We start from the raw sequence: 18,873 nt of genomic DNA on the forward strand, positions 1-18,873 counted from the left end.
CACCGCCACGCCTCTTTGCGCAGGAAAGGCACACACACCTAAACACCGTGCCCGTTAAAGGGCCTCCGGAGCCGCCACGGCCCGCCCCCTCCCCTCCCTCCGCTGGTTGCCCCCGAGCTTGGTCCACCGGGAGGAGGTGGTTTCCACGGGAAAGGACTCGGCCCTTCGAGGCTGAGGCGGAGCTGTGCTTCTGGGAGGAGGCGGGGGCCGAAGCTGTGTGGCGGGGGCAGGACGCGCCCACGGACGCTGGAGGGGGCTCTACACCGCCGCGGTTCCCCTCCCCGCCTCCCCTTTAGGCGGGGGCCGGAGCGCTAGTGGGAGGAGAAGGAGCAGGAGGCGACGGCAGCCACAGACACCCGGAGCAGCTGCGCCGGTTCCCTGCTCTTGCCTCGACTGGACATCTCGAGCTCCCGCTCCCGCCCCTTAGCCGGGGCGCCTTTTCCCTTTCCTCTGGCGCCTCAGCCATGGCGACCTCGGTCCCATCGCTCTCTCGATATTGCCCCTGTTGCCCTCCTTCTGCTGCCGTCGCATCCGCCCCCTCCTCTGTCTTTTCGAAGACCCTTTAATGGCTCGGACCCTCCAGCGACCGCCACCCGACTTGTTTGCGCCGCCGGTGGCCGCCACAACGAGCAAAGCCTGAGAGGAGCGCCGCGCACGGTAAGGGAGCGCAGGACTTGGAAACAATGGGAAGAAGCGGCTGGGGTGCGCGCGCTTCGGCTGGTTGGCTTGCTTGCGGAGAGGGGGGGAGCCCTTGGGGGCGCGCGGGGAGAGGGGCTGATTGGCAGAGGTCGGCCTGGGGCGGGGAGAAGCAGACGGCGACACTTCAGCGGGGGTGGTGGGGGGGAATCTCTTGCCCTGGAAATCCGCTTTAAGAAGGCTAAGGTGTGTGCGCTGTTCTCTTTCCCCCGCTCTCCAGAACATCTCCGCCCCGCCTCGCCCCGGGCTTGATATCCAAAGACTACTTTGCGAAGTTGGTGCCTTTTGTTTCTTCGGGATTTGGAACTTGTTCGCGCAAAAGGCCTTCGCTCCCTGCTACCCCTTACTTTGCTCTCCCCGCCCTCTTACTCTTTGCAGGATAGACTGCCGGTGGGCGGGGGAGGAGCGGCTGGGAGGGAGGGTGGCATCATCCGAGCCCCTTGTTTTCCCAAGGCGCTGGAAGCGAGCCATTTACACGTTATCACTCTCCAGACAGAGACACTCATCTTTGATCATCCCGACGATCACTCTCTCAGTCAGGTGGGCTGGGCACAAAGGAAGGTGAGGGAGAGTGTCCTGGGTATGAGAAACCAGACCTGGATCTCTTTGGTATCATAGTGAAAGGTCGATTATCGCCCCTGGGAGGCAGAGCGGATCAGGACTTTGGAAAATGTGTTGTGGGAAGGGCAGAAGTGGCCCAGGTAGTGGGACTGAGCAGAATTGGCAGTGTATAAAGCGGTCGAGGTAAAGGGTGGAGGGTTTGGGTTCAGGTCCCATGGGTGGGTGGTGGAATTTGAGTGTTTCTGGGGGCAGGAGAAGCCAAAGGGACATACTAGTTGTGAGAAGTTTTATATGTAAATATATTCTTTGTACTGTTTCCATCTTCCCTTAAAATATTAACAGAATCCACAATGGTCTGAGAATCAGTATCTCCACTAGATAATTAACAGTCAAGCTGAAACTAAGTTAATCAACTAAAATTAGCAAACTTCCTCAAACCCCAAATAAGTTACCCAGACCTAATCCCTATAGCAAAGAATAAGATCTGCAAACATGGAGTTAATTAAATTAGGACTTCCAGAGGAATTGCATGTTCACAAGAATAAACATACCTACATACACATGCCCTCAAGTGTCACCCTAGAATCAGCACATAACTGTCATCCCCTAACCTCTGCTGAAGGTGTTACCTAGCCTGGTAATGAAACATTCAGAAACCAATCCACAAGCTCTGAGAACTAACTTCACCCTCATCCTATACCCTGAGGTGTCCTGCTCCATTAATTATTAGGCAAAAGATGCATTGGGTTGTTCTGCTTCTGGTATTGAAACCTTTTAACTTGATCTTGAAGGGATTGACCAGGAGCCAAATATTTCCTTTAAAAGAAACCATTCCACCCCCCCTCCCCCAGGAAGCAACGGTGTAGCCCAATAAAAGTGCAACAGCTCTCAGTTTAGTGATATTTGCAATAGACATTTAATACCAGTGATATTTGTAAATTTCAAAACTGAGCAGAACAATGGTGGAAGAATTCCTGTAATTGCATGCAGTGGAATAGAATACACACCTGTATGTCTCTGCTGCAGATCAAAATAATGGGTGTATTTCAGTAGAAATGAAATATATTTCATTGGGCAGCCCTTCTGAACTTGATGCCCTTCAGAAGTTTTGGACAACTCCCTGTTATTAGATTAGATGGAAATTAATAAGAATTGAACTCCAAACATCTGGAGAACACCAAGTGAGACTGCATACATGATGAATTGTACAATGATACACAGCTCCTAAATCAGGTGAGCTACTTTCAGATCTATCACAAATAAGCTGTTCTCTTATCACTCAAGTTATCCTATGCCTGATGAATTGTAGCTGATTGGATGGATATTTTATTTATCTAAGTGATTCTGGGCAGTTTACAAATAATTGAATAGAATGGAAAAGCACTGTGACAAGATATAACATGATTTTTTTTTAAAATTCTGGTGACTTAATATTATTTGCAAGTTATCAATGCATTCTTATGTTTTGAATGCCTTTCACTTCTCATTTATTTTATTTCTTTACTGGGGCTTTATGCTACTCTAGTCCAGCAGGACTTTTGGAAAACCCTGCTTGCTCTTCTGCCAGTTATCTATTTTACTCTTTCTCAACTGAATGCTCTTCATCCCCAACAGTGTAACCGGCAACATTTGGAGCATAGTAGATTGAAGAATACTGAAATTTTTAACACTTAGGCATACAATTAATAGAATACATTCACAAAAAATGCATGTTTCTCATCTATCATGGTGAAGAGGTTTTGGATAGCTAGAATGTTTGGGATTAAGGTATTTGCTGTGTTTGTATTTGTACTATCATTGATATGCCTATACCAGTGGTTCTCAACAGAAATTTCTGTTTCTAATGCTGTGACCCCATAATACAGTTCCCCATGTTGTGGTGACCCCCAACCACTTATACATCACCGGGTGCCAGGGGTGTGGCCAAAGAAAAGGGGGAAAAATGGCGGACAGCCTTGTTTGGTGACCCCTGTGAAATGGACATTCGACCCCAAATGGGGTCCCGACCCACAGGTTGAGAACCACTGGCCTATACTATGAATGCAAATCATACATTTTGCCATTCTGTGCAGCCCTGCTCCTTAATAATTGATATGTTATGATGACTTCTGCATGTCAGAGATACATTCTATAAATTAATCCTTTCCCACATATATTTAGATAGCAAGTCAGTGTAATTGCAGTTTGTCATATCTAGGATACTTCCCATATGGCAAACTAGTGAGGCACCAATGCAAAGAAGGTTGAAAGCAAGACAAGACTAGAGTTTCTAGGATGATGCAGACTAGTTTCTTTGCAGCCAAAATGCATACAGGTTTTGAATCTCCTTGAAATAAATTCCGTTTTTTCTTTTGAAAAAATAAGTGGCTCTAGGCTTGGATTCCCTTATGCAATTTGCTGTGACTGGGTCAGTCTCTCTTCCTTAGCCCAACTTATTTTGCAGCATTCTTGTTTCAAGAATAAAATTAAGAGGAAAGCCTCTGTATAAATTCCCTCAGAAAAGGTAGGATATAAATGCCACCAAGAAAGTAATGAGTCAGGACAACCGCTGAATCTATTGAATTTGCTTTTGGGGGAGAAAAGATGTGATAAAGAAACAGGGGTCTTCTGAAGGACAAAAAAAGAAACTCAAGGAAGAGCCAGCAAAGTAACTGCTTTCATGCACTATGGTGGCTCCTCTGGCAGGCTAGAAGGGACTTCACTTTGCTGAGTCCTATCAAGGCATTGCTTTATGAAAGGTATGATTGAAGCAAAGCACCTCTTGGAAGGTTCATGATACTTATTTTAATATGAAAAATACATATTGTTTAGCTTTATTCCCTTCCTTTAAAAAAAAGCATTTATTGCTTTTGACACTCTTTAACCAAAGCATGTAATGAGCTTTTCAGTCATGATCTCAAGTTTACTTTCAAATTAATAGGACTCTGGGGAATGAGAAGATAACTATTTAGGCCCTAGGATTATTTAGTTATTTGTATTTTAATTTTTGGGTATGCATTTTTTGTTGTAAAGCATCCAACATAAATGTTGGAAGAAGCCGTTGATATTGGATATGACCCAGTTTAAATAATATTATAATGCTGTTTTTAACAGTCTCTCCAAACTCTCTTGTTAGTAGAAGTAAGGTGAACAATTATGTACTCACATTAAAATATTACCCTGCAGTTTGGTGTTCAATTAATCAGATTACATATAATGTAGTATCATGAGTCTTAAGGAAGCTTAACTGAATTAATTAATTTAACTGAATTCAATGTTTAACTGGACTGAAATCTGCATTAACTATAATATATAATCTTCCAGCAAACCAGAACTGGCATCTTGCTTTAAAATGACTTCATAAACATGGACTTGTGCTTACTGCTTTGATGACTAATACCTAAAACCATTACTCTTCTCAGCAACAATAGCAGAAGAAAAATGACAAGACCAAGGAGATGAAAATCATAACTAGCTGTAAATTGTTTAGAAAGTTCAAACATGGCTTTATTCTGTCTCTGGAGCAACATCAGCCTATTGCAATATGTGAACTGAGCAAACTGAATGGTTGAGAATAGATTGGTGTATAGCTGCTATTCCCTTGGACATCTTGGGAGCACATGAAAAGTTGCCCTGATAATATTAATTGTATAATATGTGTTTCTTGAGCTTTCTCTTTTTTAAAAAATATTTTATCATTATGTAAACATTGTACAAAGTGGAAGATCAAAAGCAGAGATAGATATTACATAATAAAATATATTGTTAAGAAAAAGATTCAACATTCATTCTTTTTTCCCCTAACAATTAACCACTATTTAGATATTTATACTTTGCTCAAAATCTTTGTAATTGTCCATCTGAGTTATTTTTTTCAGTTCTTTTTCATCTATTTCTCTCTTTTCTTCAAAAGCCATATTCTAAATGTCTTGGCTTATTGTGTGGCATAATATGTTGCATCTAAGGCAGCCATTCCTACCAGAGGCTGGAAGCTTTCTTTAAGGAACCTCACTGGAAAAATGTTTTTATATTATCGGACTGTTTTATAGCATCACTTTATTGCAGTTGGTGTAAAAGTGAATGGGATAATAATTTAAAATACTTCACAATAATGAAAAAGGAGAGAATCTGCTTCTTAGCCCTTTCAGAGACCAAATGAGGAAACAGAGTAAGAGTACTTCAGGTCTTGAATATAGACCAGAGGTCTGCAACCGTGACAACTTTAAGACTTGTGGACTTCAGCTCCCAGAATTCCTCAGCCAGCATAGCTGGCTGAGGAATTCTGGGAACTGAAGTCCACAAGTCTTAAAGTTGTCACGGTTGTAGACCCCTGATATAGACTATAGCAGGGGTGTCAAACGGCCGGCCCACAGGCTGGTTGCATCATTCAGAGGCCACGCCCATCCCAGCTCCAGCAATGCAAAGAAAGTTGTGATACATTGCAGCACGTCACGTGACATGGCGAATTTAGACTATAGTAACCAAATTTTGAAAGTATGGCTGTGTTTGCTCTTCCTTGGGAGACCAGGGAGTTCAGGCAGAGTCAGTTTCTTTCTAATGTTTTCTTCACTAGGAAAAAGAAAATCTATTTCTTTACTGGGCTTTATAGGTATTTCTCGACTACAATTGAGCCCAAAATTTCTGTTGCTAAGCAAAACATTTGTAAAGTGAATTTTACCCCATTTTACGACTTTTCTTGCCACAGTTATTAAGTTTGTAACACGGTTGTTAAGTGAATCTGGTTTCCCCGTTGACTTTGCTTGTCAGAAGATTGCAAAAGTTGATCACATGACCCTGGGACACTGCAACTGTCATAAATATGGGCCAGTTGCCAAGCCTCTGAATTTTGATCACATGACCTTGGGGATGCTGTAATGGTCGTAAGTGTGAAGATAGTCATAAGTCACTTTTTTCAATGCTGTTGTAACTGAACGGTCATTAAAAGAACTGTTATAAGTCAAGGACTACCTGTAATTGTAGTTCTGTACCAGTCGCCATATAATTTCTCTAAGATCGTCCCTGTATATCACCACACTATGATAGAAGAACTGCTAATGGATCACAGGGCAGATGATGGGGATGAGTTTTTCTTTTTCTTTTCCTTTCCTTCCACCCACTTGCAGACCTTGCATCTTTCTTAATCTTTTCTGGAGGTAAAGTATATGGAAGGAATGTGTAGATGTTTTCTTTAAGAAAAATTACATTATTTTATTTAAATCTATTTGGTATGGCTTCAGAAGACCAGGACACTCAATTTCCTATTGAATGCAGCATTGAACTTGGTATTACCTAATTCAGTACATGTGCTATTGATGTAAGACTGATGATTATGAAGATCAGACTGTTAAAAACTATTTTCAAGCTTATTGGTAATAGTGGCAGTAAGGTTAATCAGTTGTTATCTAATGAGAACCAGTATTTTTTTTTATTTATTTAGGTCTCCTCAGTAATATAAGAAGGATACAGATATCCCCCTATTGTTACTTTCATTCTGCTGATGTTTAGTCTTGAAGGGCTGTTCTAGAATTTTTGGAGGATTCAAAATCAGACTTAGCTGACACCCACCATGGAATTGCACACTCAGCACAGAGTTATCCATGCTTCAGTGTTGGTAATTTATGTAGAGCTGATGGCAATCTGAATGAAACTCACTCTGTCTTCCCCAACACTTGTGTATAGGTTCAGCATTTTCCCCATATTTCAAACAAGTGACATTACAAACAAGTGACACTATCTTTTTAGAACTGTATGCATGTTTTCTAAATAATGTATATGCACAATAGACAGAAGAGCTGTGCCAAGAGGCATATAATTGAATTCTTAGCCCAGCTCGTAATCCACAGAAATGAGCATGGAAATGAACTTTCCAGTGATATGACTCTCACTGGACTTAAAATTGCTTAGCTGAAGCAACTGCATTACCTTTAATTATAGCATAAAGAAGAATATGTTCCCAGTTAGTTTTTTAAGTACATTTGTCCAGTGATTGTTGAATTGCAGCTACTTTATATTTCCTCTCTTTTGAAAAAAAGGGATCAACCAAACACAAGTGTACATTTTCCTGCATGAAGTGGGAATGTTAGATTTAGTGGAAAAAAATGTGGGATAATAATAAAACCTGATGCTGTGAACTACTATGAGACTTGGAAAATAGTTGAAAATATATAATCTTGAATTTTGTTAATGTTTTATTTTAACATCCTTTCATTGACCTGTATTTTGTATCATCCAACTGTGATTCATCCTGATATTCATTATGGATTATTTAATTTTAGAAGTGAGTTTCTCGAGTTTTTAAAAATTGGCATAGGTTAATTTGCTGTTCATGTGGATAAATATAGTCAGATTTTTGGACATTGATGGTCATCTTGATTTATTTTCCAGTTTTTTCCCAATCACTGCACTTATTTCCTGTTGTCAAGATTCATATGTAAATGGAAACATCATTTTTTCCCTTTTATTAGGCTTTCATGTTGATCTCTGTTCTCCTGTTCTCAGTTTAAGAAATAGTTTTGGTGCCTGTTAAACTAACTAACTTCCCACTCCTTATAAGTTTTTGCTATTCTTGCCTGGTGATGTCACTAAGTGCTCTATTATCCAGTATGATACATGTGAAATAGTTTACCTCCATATAGATCCAGGTTTTTGTACTCTTAAAATGCAATTTATATTGTAGTCTTTCTTTGAAAGTTCCATTGTTCCTTTCTCAGTGCTGCTTTTGATACATTATTCTCAAATTATTTGAGAGCTGATTTGTAGCCCAGAGCATCCTTTTAATTGTGGAATGTAGAAAGAAAATATGTGCTGATGCAATTTTTATTCAGAAGCCAGATAATGTTAGATTTGTGTTTTTGCACTGCTGTGTTTACACCTTGGTTATATTTGTTACTGATTTGCAATGTTTTGGAAATCTTTAACAATGCAAGGATGGCAGAGATTTTATACTGGTATTCCTTACTTGGAAGTCAGAGAAAACCAAGCTGAACTGAGTGTAACCATATTTCCATGAAAAGCATACTTAATATTTATGGAATGATATTTTCCAACCTTCTCAATCCCTTTGGTGTGCTTGGAAGTGATAGAAGGAGGGAGAATTGGCAGATTTCCCCCTGCTATTGTGTAAATTGAGGTCCTGGAATCAAACACATATCTTTTCTGAATCTTAATGAATGAACTGATTATTGCTCTGGCTTGCTGTAATTTCCTGCAAATTCCAAACTTCTTTCAACAGAAACGGTTATAAACAACGACCACTGAGCCAAATATCGTTTTGGCAAGCTATATAACTATAATATGTTACAGACAGCTTTGTATGCTACCATTAGTGGTGAAATGTTTTTCCCATGGCATACTGTGATATTGGTGAACTGAATAAAGACATTGTGTGCTGGTTGGATAGAGAGGAAAACTAGCATCTTAGTGCTATCAGAATGTGAATTTTGGATTTTCTTCCTATGGCATGCTGATTTGCTGTTCTTGCCTTTCTTTTGGGTAGTCCAGAATTCATGTCACAGCAACCTTGGCTATTTAATGGAAGAGGCTGGAGTTGGTACAAATGGAATTATGGCGAAGAAGCAATAAGGCTGTGGCTAGAAATGAGTGTCTCAGCATATAAAGTATCCTAATTTAGACAATCTAAAATTACATAGTTATTTTCCATTTGAAGTTGGGGCTGATGGGCTGAAGTAGTCAGTGGGTTGTAGCCAGCTGACTGTTGGAAGCCTCCACATGTATTGACACCTATCTAGCCAGCTGATAACTAGAGATCTCCCCACATACAATGACATTTGCCTTGCTACTTCAGCCCCATCTGAACCAACAGTCAACTGGCTTTCTGATTGTTGGCAAATGCTGAAAGTCCCAGATGAGGTAGCAAGTGATTCTGGCTAGTGAATTTAGGTAACTTCTGACAGAACTCCTAATTGACCTTGCTGGTAGACTAGTCTTTGAGAATCTCTGACTTAGAGGGTCTGCTCTTCATCATACAATTTTAATTCCATCCAGCTTGAACAGATTTTGTATCTAACTTGAATTTAACTAAGGTTTGTTGGTTCTGAATTCTTGCACAAGTGGCCTTTCTTTTCCATCCTCTCACCTTTTTTCCATTTTCTCACTAAAGCTTCAACTCTGCATACACTAAAATGAATAAATAACATCTGGGTTCAGAACTCTTTATATTACATTGAAGGATTTCAATTGAAGAGATTGTAGGGAAAAAAATAAAACTCCTGATTGGCCTTAATGGTGATTGTGTCTGAAAGATCTGGTCAAGAATCATAATGTTTCTAGATTTTCTTCATTGCTTCTTCCAACTTCTATTTAGCATTTTATTGATTGAAGATTCTGGAGGCTAGTGATAGTTAATGAGCTGCTTTTGAATAGAAATTCTAATAAAAAAATATTCCTGAAGTAACTATGAATTTTCTCAGCTAGAGCTATTTATTTATTTGTTGAAACTATTCTTAGTTGATCATATAACTTTATGAAATCTCTGTTCACTTATGGAAAGGACATAGCTTTGTTGGTTTTAATTAGAATGACAAAGTTTTAATTTGTTTTGATTGCAACCTAGTTTAATTTGTTTGCTTGTAATCCAGCTCATTCAATCATTATACTTTGAGCAGGCAGCCATTGTAAAAACGGAATATGGAGACACAAAATGATTCAGAATTTGAAAAGGCACTTGAAAAGGTTGCATCCTGTCACCTATGCTATTCAACATGTACACGGAAATAGTTATGAGAAATGCACATTTGGAGGAATCTACCATTGGGGTTAAAATTGATGGTAGAAATAACAATTTCTGATATGCAGATGATACAACATTGCTTATGGAAAGCAAGGAGGATCTGGAGTGACTACTTCTGAGAGTCAAAGATGAAAGTGAAAAATTTGGATTGCAACTTAACATCAAGAAAACAAAGATAATGACAACTGCAGAGAACACACAGGTAGGAGTATAGATCAACAATGAGACCATCAAAACAGTAAAGGAATTCATCTTCCTGGGGTCTAAAATTGACCAAAGTGCTGACTGCAGCCCTGAGATCAGAAGGCGTATAGCACTTGGAAGAACTGCATTGTCCGGCATGAATAACATCTGAAAGAGGAAAGACATCAGCCTCACAACAAATGCAAATTAGTTAACGCAATATTTTTTCTAAATTATTTGCTTTTTGATATGGTGAGCTAAAGAAGTGCTATTACAGTATAGTTGTTACACTATAAGTGTTGAGAAAAAGAACATTCTATTTAGTTGTGTGAAACAGCTGTGTTTAGTCAAAGGATACTGACATTTTTTGAGGATAAATTTTAAAAGAAAAACATATTTTCCAGGAATTCAAAGGAAATACTTAATATGACTGCCAAGTTGGACATTTGCAAACACACTCCCATACTTGTTCTGTGCAATAGAAAATCAATCCAGATTGAATTTTAAAGGAAGTGCTGAAGATGATCTTCATTTCTTACTAATTTTTAAAATATTATGAGATGCTATTAAAGTTTTGGGCTGATTTTTTTTCTTTTGTAGCAAATGAGTTCAAATTGATTTCTGAATTTTGCTGAACGTGATACCCACTGGGGCCTTTTCAAGCAGTTCTGTTGCCAATAAAACTATATTGGATAATGTGAAAGATCCATCTTTTGTATGGAAAAAATTCAAGGAAGAAACATAAAATGCTTCTTAAGGAATGATCAAATATTAATTTATTATAGGACTTGGAACCAGTGTATATTTAGTTTGTAATCACTTTGTAATTAATCAGATTACAAATACATGAATCAAAGTTCCTTGGCTAGGTTGTTGATGAATACAAGAATCTAGTATGCCTTCCCAAGCCAAATAGGCTAACTTTATTAATAAAGGAAAACATTTCAGGTTTTAAGGCTGGGGGAAGCTAGTACTGTACTTTGTATATGCTGTAGCTTCTTTGTGGACCAAGCAGCACACTCTGTAATAGAGCACATGCTTTGCATGCCAAAGGCCAGATCAATCACTGGGATTTCCAAACAAGGTAAAGACTTCCTTGAGTCAATCCTAACCATACTTTGTTTGGCTCCTTTTGCAACAGTATGGAAGTGCATTGTCATTGCTGCCTTTCCAGATCCTGCCCCCTCCTCCTCAGTTTAGCCAATAGCTTTAGGATTTCAAGGCAGGTGGTAACTACCTCTTGACTTTGCTTAGTTTTGGGGATATAAGTCAAAGTTTGCTAAATAGAGCCACCGATTCTGAAATCCTAGAGTTTTACTAGCAGTTCAGATAAAACAACACAATACTTTCCAGATGTGGACCCTGGCATCTCTAGCTCACCATACATGAATACAAAGGGTAGTTTGGCAATATGTAACTAAATAGATTGACAATATGAGTAGAAAGCAAATTTCTATATCACGATTTGTTGAGTTACATATAGCACATATACATCTGAACTATACACTTCTTGTATACCCAAATATTCAAAGTAATTATTTATTACAATGATCAGAAAAGGATTAGTTTAAAAGCATCTCAAACAGAATGTATTGATTTTTTTTCTGGCAAAACTCTATAATTGGGAAATATTTCTTACTAACGTTTTTGGATAAATTTAAAATAGACTGTTAGAATTATTTTTCTTATTTTTTTTAGCATTTAATCAATGTTTCTTATTGTGCAGTTATAGATTTATTTTTCAGTCAGAAAGAATGAAATAATAAGGAGTGATTAGGTGTGTTCATTAGCCACCTAATATAATCTACTGTAAAAAGAGTTTAAGCAACTCTTAAAATTAGCTGCAAATGTTCCAGCAAGAGTGATTTGTATAAGGCTACAATCCTGTTTGGAGTTTCCACTGAATTTCCAAGTTTGTCATGTTTCTGAGTGACATAATATAGCATACCCAGAATCTTTGGAGAGTAACATAGCCAGATGACTGTGAAAACTGGTCTTAAAAGCCTGATTTGCATTTGTATCCATCTTCATAACAACACTTGATTAATAATGTATCCCATCAAAAATATTATATGAGACTTAAAGGATTTTTAAATAGCTGCAAAATTGGTAATATCTAGTGTAGGGCTTGGTAACTGGTTTCTATCCTTTCGCAAGCTTTATTGATTGATTTTGTGCATTTTAAAATATGGATTCATTTTACATCTTAACTTTTTAAGTATTATTTTAAAGGACACTAAGAAATACATTGCAATCTTTTTTCTTTGGCGGAAGAAACCCCCAAATAAAACAAACAAAACAAAAGGGAAAGGAGAGGAGAGGAGAGATTTCCTCTTAATTTTTTCTCAAGTTTTGCTCTCTGAATTTTTGCAGTCAAGGGCAGGCCAAATTTTTGGAGTAGTGACCATTACAGAAATCTTGAAACCACAGTGACTGCCCCTCAGGAGGAGGAGAACATGGCAATCTAGAAACTGTGAGGTGGATGCGGAGAGCGATAGATCTATAATTTATCATAAGACAAATAGCTGAGTTTGCACTCTATTATCTGCTCTGAGTCTGTTAGGGACTTTGTACCACATTAACTTAGCTTATCTCATTTTTTTTTTAAATTTTATTTTCTAAGAAAGATCTAAGACATGTTTTTTAAAACTTGGCAGGTTTCAGTTGTGTGGACCTCAACTCCTAGAATTCTCTAGTCAGCATGCTGGCTTGGGAATTCTGGGAATTGAAATCCATTACTTCTTAAAGTTTCCAAGTTTGAAGAAACATTCATCTAAGCCAGTGGTTCTCAACCTTTTTAATGCCGCGACCCCCAACCAGTCGTAAGTCGAGGACTACTCAACCAGTCGTAAGTCGAGGACTACTCAACTGGTGCAGCACCGTTTGCAGAATGGGACTTTTGGTGGGCTCAGCAGGGCAGAGACAGCCTGGACAATTCCTATTGGCTTTTGAAAGCCAATAGAATTAGACTCTATTCAAGAGAGTCTATTCTATTGGCTTTCAAAAGCCAATAGAATAAAAGGGAGTAGCACAGCTAAGGAAAAGGGGGGGGAAATGGCAGACTGCATTGTTTGGCGACCCCCGTGAAATGGTCGTTTGACCCCAAATGGGGTCCCGACCCACAGGTTGAGAACCGCTGATCTAAGCTACCTGTGTTGGCTGAGTGGCATTATTACAAATAAAAATATGCAAGAGATTTATACTCTACCAGCTTTCAAAATATGTTTTAAGTTAAAAGGTTAAATTAAAGTCAGGCTTCCTAGAAATTCCTAGGAAGAGACGTGTAGATGCTGCAATGTCAGTGAAGGAATAAACTATAGCTCATGCAACCTCCTGACATTATACCTTTTAGCCTTTAAGTTGCTTAATCCTTAAGGATTATTGTAGTGTTTTGCAACTGCAGACTAAAATAACCTCAACAGACTGGAGTGAATTAATAAAGGCAAACATTTCAGATAAGAACAAATGTTTTAACTAAATTTGTGTATTTGATAGGCAATATGTAGTCTTCCAGATGATGTCAGAAGCTGAAAGGATTGATGGTCGAAAGCAATGAAGCCAAATAAAAATTCAAACAGTGCCAATTTTCTTGTATTTCCCAAACTGAAAGTAGTCTTGAATTGCCTCCAAGAATACATTTTGGCTGTTGTTGTTTTTTCAAAATTAATATCTTTCATTGGGGTTCTTTTTCAGATTGCTTCTGGAAGGCATCAGGTCTATATTCCCAACTTTAGGATCACATAGAATAGAATAGAATAGAATAGAATAGAATAGAATAGAATAGAATAGACAACATATGTATCTACAACTGTGTTATAGTTGCAAAAAACTGAAATTAGGTTATTTTTTTCTTAATTTAAATGTTCTTGCCTTTACAAAATGGTGTTTACATTATACCTAGGCAATGAGCCTGCTTATTTTGATATGCCATGAATTATTTTATTGAGAACTGTTAAGAAATTTTAATTCCTTTATCTTCCATGACATTTACTTTAAAGCAGTGGTTCTCAACCTGTGGGTTGGGACCCCATTTGGGGTCGAACGACCATTTCACGGGGGTTGCCAAACAACGCAGTCCGCCATTTTTTTCCCCTTTTCCTTAGCTGTGCTACTCCCTTTTATTTCTATTGGCTTTTGAAAGCCAATAGAATAGATTCTCTTGAATAGAGTCTAATTCTATTGGCTTTTAAAAGCCAATAGGAATTGTCCAGGCTGTCTCTGCCCTGCTGAGCCCACCAAAAGTCCCATTCTGCAAACGGTGCTGCACCAGTTGAGTGGTCCTCGGCTTACGACTGGTTGAGTAGTCCTCGACTTACGACCGGTTGGGGGTCGCAGCATTAAAAAGGTTGAGAACCACTGCTTTAAAGGACTACAGATAGTCCTCAACTAAATACCACTCATTTAGTGATTGTTCGAAGTTACCACAGTAATGAAAAAAGTGATTTATAATCAGTCCTCAGGCATACAACCATTGCAGCATCTCCATAATCACATGATCACAATTTGGGTGCTTGGCAACCAGCATGTATTTTCAATGGTTGCAGTGTCCCAGGGTCATGTGATCTCCATTTATGACCTTCCCAGTTGGCTTCCAACAAAGAAAGTCAATTGGAGAAGCTGGATTTGCTAAATGACCATGTGCTTCACTTAATAGCTGGAGCGATTCACTTAACAAGTGTGGCAAAAATGTTGTAAAATAATGCGCAATTCACTTGACAACTGGCTTGCTTAGTCTTAACTATGGTCTTAACTATGGTCATAAGTCAAGAACCACTTGTACGTAGTTGAATGAATGTGATGTTTTCTAGCTGGTACAAGAGTCTTATTTTGAATAGGGCCGGTGTTACAGTTTTCATATATCTGTGCTTTAGTTAATCTTATCAAAGGAATTGAAAAGTTTGGCTGCAAGTGTAAGCCAAGACTCTACTTCATCTTTTCGTATTCTGGAATAACTGCGAAGTGTTTATTGTAGCTAATGGGTTGTATTAACTACTCAACTGCCTGAAAGTGGAAATTTGTGCTTAATGGTATAACCCAGGGGTAGGCAACCTTGGCTCTTTTATGACTCGTGGACTTTAACTCCCAGAATTCCTGAGCCAGCATGGCTGGCTCAGTAATTCTGGGAGTTGAAGTCCACGAGTCATAAAAGAGCCAAGGTTGCCTAACCCCTGGTATAACTTAAGAGCATTCAGCCAGGAGTTTATTTTATTTAATTTATTAAATTTATATGCTAACAAGTGACTCTGGGCAGCTGAGATCCACAGAACTCAATAACACTGGATTATAATTAAATATTAAATGTTTATGGTTAAACATTTTTAAGCTCTTTAAATGGCTTACTTTGTAACAAAATGTGATACTAAAGAACAATTAAAATATTCATAATTTAGAATTAAAGTCTTAAAGTGTATTTTTTCAAAGAGAATTAAAATAATATACTATGTCAGTTCTTTACATTTGAAATCATCAAGACTTGAACCAGTAAGTGAATACAGATTTGAAAATTATTTTTCTAGAAGCTATGTAAATAAAATAGATTAGTTACCTTTAAATCAATAAAGGGCTGTTTTAGCTATCACTACCTCCAGTAAGCTTGAAAATAGTTTAACTATTTTAGCGGATTGTTCTTCATGTAATCAATCATTTATCAATGTTACATTATTTCAAATTTGATAATGAAGTCCAGTACCATACTGCATTGATTAGGAAATTGGGGTAGGGTTCTTCAATGGTTAAAAAAATAGACATAAAATATGTTGCTTTTTAAAATGTCTTCTATTCTTAAAGAGGAAAATATGGCAAGAGTTACATTTGGTTCATACATGATGAGTGTTAACACAAGCTCATTTAATAAATGTTAGGGTCTTATCTCTTATCTATGTTCTGTTGGATAGTCAGGTCTTCACATTGCTTGGATGTGTGCCATGGATTTACTCTGATAGTTGATTTCCTCCATATGGATAAACTCTTACCAGAATGTATACCTTCTTGTCTGATTTCTCTTATTGTTTATCTTCAATTTCTAACCATGTTTGTATTTCAGAGAAATATTCCATGTATCTGATCATTGTAATACATAAAAGATTACTGATAGATGAAACTATGTTACCATGAAGATGAAAATGTGTATTTTGATAGATACATTTACTCCATCCATCTGAAGAAATAGTCTTGATCCATGCAATCATTATGACAGAATAAAAATAAGTTTGCTTTAAAAGACCTATCAGTGTCCTTATTATTCTTTTACAAACATAGTGTATGAAACAACTTTTTTAGCTTCCAGTTTTAAATAATTTCACTGAAATAACTTGGTGACGTTTAGATATTTTGCATTTCCCTTAAGCTTGGCTATAGTTATGACATTTAGGTTTAGTGGAATTTGAAGGTCAAAGTTTATGGAAGATATCAGGTAGCTTATTGCTTAGATAGTTGAAATGCTATAATTAAGAGAGAGAGCATAGCCTAATATTTTATAATAGGTAATCACTTCCCTATATTGAATGTTCCAGTTGACAGAAGTTAATGTCTGTGGTTTTTGTTCTATGGAAAGTTGTAGTCAGGAATGTAGAATGATTACTCCCACACCTCCAAACAATACATACATTGGTCTAAATCAGTATTCAAACTTGTCACTTTATAGGAGAAATGGGTGGCATAAAAATTTAATTAATAAATAAAATAATAAAATTTACTTCATCATCATTTTAGCCACTGTTTATCTACTGCACGATGAAGGCCTCTTCTGCCTGTTTCCAACCAATTTTCCAAACATAGAAACATGGAAAATTTACATACATTTCTCTAAATCAGTATTTCTCAATACTGATAGCTTGAGATATATGTGGGCTGGGAGTTCTAGGAGTTGAAGTCCACACATCTTAAAACCATCAAGGTTGAGAAACCCTGCTTCCATTTTGCTTACAATGGGTTGAACTGTGAAGTCTTTGGTGTTCTCTGAACTTGGTTGTTTGTTTGCAGACATAGCCAACTAGGTAATATCATCAGTGCAAGCAAGTGTGGTGTTTGCTCCTTGTTTATATACAGCAGTGTGCCTTATCGATGTGGTGGGGATGTTTTTTCTTGATTAGGATATTTTCTGTTTAATGGTTTGTCTGTGTTAATCTCCGTTTATTTCAGTTGGCTACTGAAGAGAATGTGTTCTGGTTGTTTTTTTGCTGCCTATCTTTTTTATGGTCTCTTTTTGAATGGTGTGTAAATGTATCTGCTTTTTATCTCTGTGTGTCTGTTGGTGACTGATATGTCTCAGTGACAAGCTTCCACAAATACCTTAGCATTTTTGCATTTAGCTTGGTCTAAGACACTGACAGTTTCCCATGTGTTGTGAATAAAATGAGATTGAGTAAAGTGACAGGTGGTGACATTTGTATAAGTTACTTTCTTCTTCTAGGCTCTTCCGGTGGATCTGCGCGCGCGATGGCGGCTACTTTGTAGCCGTCCTCCTGGGAAAGTGTTAGAACTGCTATGAACAGCAGACATCAGCTGTTCTGCGGTTCAAAACCTCCTTCCCAGGCTAAGGGAGGAAGGAGAGTATCGTCTGAATAGTGGTAGAGCCTCTTATGCACCCGCAAGGTTTTCTTTTGGGGGGGGTGAAAAGAGTGCTCCCACGGAGTTCAGATTGTCTCCGCTTCCCAGCTGTTTTTGTCTCTGGGGACAAAACAAGCCGCTGCAACCACCTCCGCGATTAAAGTGATCTGGTGAGTTTTTTTTAAAAGCGGACAGAGCTGAATAGAGGATTTTGTTTTTTCCAATTTTATTTGGATTTTAAATTTAAAGATTTACTTTTATTCCCTCTTTTTGTTTTCTTCTTTTGTTGAAAGGGAAAGTAAAATGGCGATCGGTAGGTTTTTGGGTGTTTTTTTGTTTTTTTTTTTAATGACTGGAACGGAATGGAACGGATTTGATTATTTATAATGATTTTCTGATATTGGGTTTGGATTTTAGGAGGATTATTTTCCCTTTCTGTTTAACTTTTTTTTTATTTTTTGAAGGATTTTTTTTGTTTTTTGTACTTTTAAAAAATAACGGAACGGATTTTTTCTATTTTTTCTTAACTTTTTTCTTTTTATTATAATGATCTCCTTTTGAAGGAGTTTTTGATTTTTGGGAGTTAATCTCCCTTTTTTTCTTTTGCTTAACTTTTTTTTCCCCCTCCTTTTTTTGGGTATTTTTTAAGAAGGAGTAAAGATTTTCTAAGATGGCTCCAAAGCGTCCAGTAATTCCCACAGCTCCTAAGGTGGTTTCTTCTTCGGTGATATCATCAGTGCAACAATCTAAATCAATAGTTTCACCCTCTCCTTTGGCACAGTTATTAATGGTAAAGGATTTGCAAGACATAATGGGAAATGCTATATTTCAAATCAGGGGAGAAGTGAAAGAGATTTTAGCAGAAAATAATAGGATTCTGAGGCAAGATATAGTTTTGACTTTAAAAGGATTTGCCTCTGTTCTTGAAAAGTTGAACTTTCGTGTAGAAGAGGTCGAAGACAAAGTGGAGCTGTTGGAGGGAAAACTTGAAGGTATGGAAAAAGAGATGGAAAATTCTCAAGATGAGATTCTTATGCTTCAATATAGAGAAATGGAATATGCTTTAAGAATTAGAGGCTTGAGAGAGTCTCTGCAAGGAGATCTAAGAGAGATGGTTGCAAATGACTTTGCTGTGATTCTGGACAGAGAAAAAGAGG

General features: G+C 37.9%; 1 protein-coding gene across 4 annotated transcripts in view; it reads left to right on the top strand.

Moving 5' to 3' along the window:
* Window positions 1–218: 218 nt before the first annotated feature.
* The window catches only part of FARP1 (FERM, ARH/RhoGEF and pleckstrin domain protein 1), a 180,583-nt gene continuing 161,928 nt past the window's right edge, over window positions 219–18,873 (top strand). The window contains exon 1 of one of the 4 annotated variants that reach the window (XM_039335738.1): window positions 219–657. The gene's annotated coding sequence lies outside the window, so the exon portion shown is untranslated. Of the gene's footprint in view, window positions 658–2,352; window positions 2,491–18,873 lie in introns of those variants that run through there. The other 3 variants (XM_039335736.1, XM_039335739.1, XM_039335737.1) reach the window with 3 other exon arrangements.

The sequence above is a fragment of the Crotalus tigris genome, unplaced genomic scaffold (assembly GCF_016545835.1).
Source record: "Crotalus tigris isolate CLP2741 ecotype Arizona unplaced genomic scaffold, ASM1654583v1 scf7180000017658.5313226, whole genome shotgun sequence".
In the NCBI taxonomy this organism is placed as follows: domain Eukaryota; kingdom Metazoa; phylum Chordata; class Lepidosauria; order Squamata; family Viperidae; genus Crotalus; species Crotalus tigris.